Below are 2222 nucleotides of genomic sequence, written 5' to 3' on the forward strand. Positions count from 1 at the left end.
AGTCCTTACACTCAAACACACATACACATTTACACCCAAGTACACAAGTGTACCCAGACACACACGCGCGCACACGCACACACACGCAAACACACACGCACATACACATCCCCCTTAAGTCTATACGTCTATGTATATGTACATGTTTATCTATTCCTCTAACTATATAGACATTCTTGTAAACAGCGAGGAGAATGACGTCTAATCTGTCCCAAATGGGATATAAATACACGCCTACAGACGCGAGCCTTCGATTAACACAATACGTGCATTATTCATGTTATAACCACGTGACGCCTACCGTGCAAACAAGAATTATCACTACAAAAGGAAAGACACCACGTACGTTGTCATCATTGGGGTTTTGCTTATATCATATGCATGTGAATGTCAATAAATAAACACACATATTGATGCACAATAAACACATGAAACCCATGAAACACACGTCGAGTAAGGATGTCGATGGGAAACAGCCCTATGCTATTGTATTGTATCAATGTGTTCAATTAGGGAATTACGTGTATTTCGTTATGATGCTGTTAGTGTTAGGGTGTTCGTGTGTGTTGTCCATGCAGCAGTTTCAGCGCAAAGAGCATAATGGAAAGATCGACCGAGGCAGAAAACAGTCCTACCTCCAGAGTAAAAGACCTCAGGAACAATCCTCGTCGCTCCTCCTCTGTTCGGGGTGCTGGTGTGGGGGGTGGGGGAAGAAGAGGTCCAGAGGGAATCCCAGTTAAACCATCGGATAGACGTCCGACTCGAGGACACCGAACCTTGGCACAGCGTCTCGTCACCACGTCCACATTGAGCCCGTAGTGTGGTGCGTCTGAGCGCGTTCCGATGCCCACACGCCTCTGCTGCGTCGACGAATTCCTCCTCTGCGTGTGTGAACGTGGTGTGTGTGCGCGTGTGCGCGCCTGTGCTCGGGTATCCCGGGTCCTGCTGCGGTGTGAGAGAAGTTGGCAGTCACCTTCCGTAGGGTTAAGGGATGAGTGTGTGCTGGAGTCAACACGCACACCGGCGCGTGCGTTCCGTCTCTGCGGTTGTTTCGGTCCTCGCGCTGTAATCCGCGGTGTATTTTTAACGTCTTAAGTTTTCTCTGTTAGCCCGTTTCCGACACCTGCAAACTACAGCGATAGCCCTCTCTCTCTCTCTCTCTCTCTCTCTCTCTCTCTCTCTCTCTCTCTCTCTCTCTCTCTCTCTCTCTCTCTCTCTCTCTCTCTCTCTCTCTCTCTCTCTCTCTCTCTCTCTCTCTCTCTCTCTCTCTCTCTCTCTCTCTCTCTCTCTCTCCCCTCCTCGCCAGGTCCTAAAGTCGGTAGAATGTGTGTATGGGTATGTATGTACTGTATAGCATAAGGCAAGGATTCTGTTTCCCGACTTTACCAATTCTTGGTAAAATAGGCAGGTACGAGAAAACACAAGAGTCGGAATCGCCCCCTTCCCCTGACCATTCAGAAGTCGATCCATCTGCAGTTGGAGCTATTCAATTACATTTATTAGGGTGACACTTTGGTCCATATAGCTACTCAAGTTACAGTAAGTGCAATAAACAAGATATAACCGAATCCTTCGAGTACATACAATTCATGAAGCAACTTGTGGATGTGCTTCTATATAGAACTGATCAGTCAGTCACTGTTAGCATTGCAGGGTGCAAAGGAGGGGTATAAGTGTGGGCTGCCTCATTCTGCGAGAGCTGCAGAGGACGAATGGCACAGGCAGGCAGTTACAGTAGTCTCCCTGGAGATGAGGACAGCAGGGACCAATTCCCGGGTGGCCTTCCGGGTGAGGAACGCAAATCTGCCGGAGCAGGTATAGTGGCAAGTTGGCAGCGAAGAACCTCTGGTCATCCAGAGTCCCACCCTGGATCCTCGATCCGTTCCTCCTCGCCATCCGAGTCGCCGGCACCACGGAGTGATGTCGGTGTCGATGGAGAGGTCTGGGCCGGGAGACGCCGTCTCTGGAGCGATGGGCGTTCCCGTCGTGCCCGGGGGGGGAGCTTCGGGTGGGGTGTGGACATCCGCTGAGAGATGTGGGTCGGACACACCAAAAACCTGTGCTCGTAGTAGGGTCTCACAAAGTAAAAAAAAAATACTGAATTAGTTGCGTGGTTTGTCCGATGAGATTCCAGCTTCATAAAGAGAAGATCCCTGGGAGTCCAGACATGGCACTGGAGAAGACACAGCGAGAGGAACTGGACGAGTGAAATATCGCCCTCT

At 50.0% G+C, this 2222-nt stretch overlaps 1 protein-coding gene across 2 annotated transcripts in view; it reads right to left on the minus strand.

Annotated features, from left to right (window-relative positions):
- Window positions 1–1289, minus strand: part of tmem91 (transmembrane protein 91) — a 10655-nt gene extending 9366 nt beyond the window's left edge. For both annotated transcript variants that reach the window (XM_060076482.1, XM_060076481.1), the window contains exon 1: window positions 636–1289. The gene's annotated coding sequence lies outside the window, so the exon portion shown is untranslated. The remainder of the gene's footprint in view (window positions 1–635) is intronic.
- Window positions 1290–2222: the final 933 nt, after the last annotated feature.

This window comes from Gadus macrocephalus, chromosome 16, assembly GCF_031168955.1.
Source record: "Gadus macrocephalus chromosome 16, ASM3116895v1".
NCBI classification, from domain to species: Eukaryota; Metazoa; Chordata; class Actinopteri; order Gadiformes; family Gadidae; genus Gadus; species Gadus macrocephalus.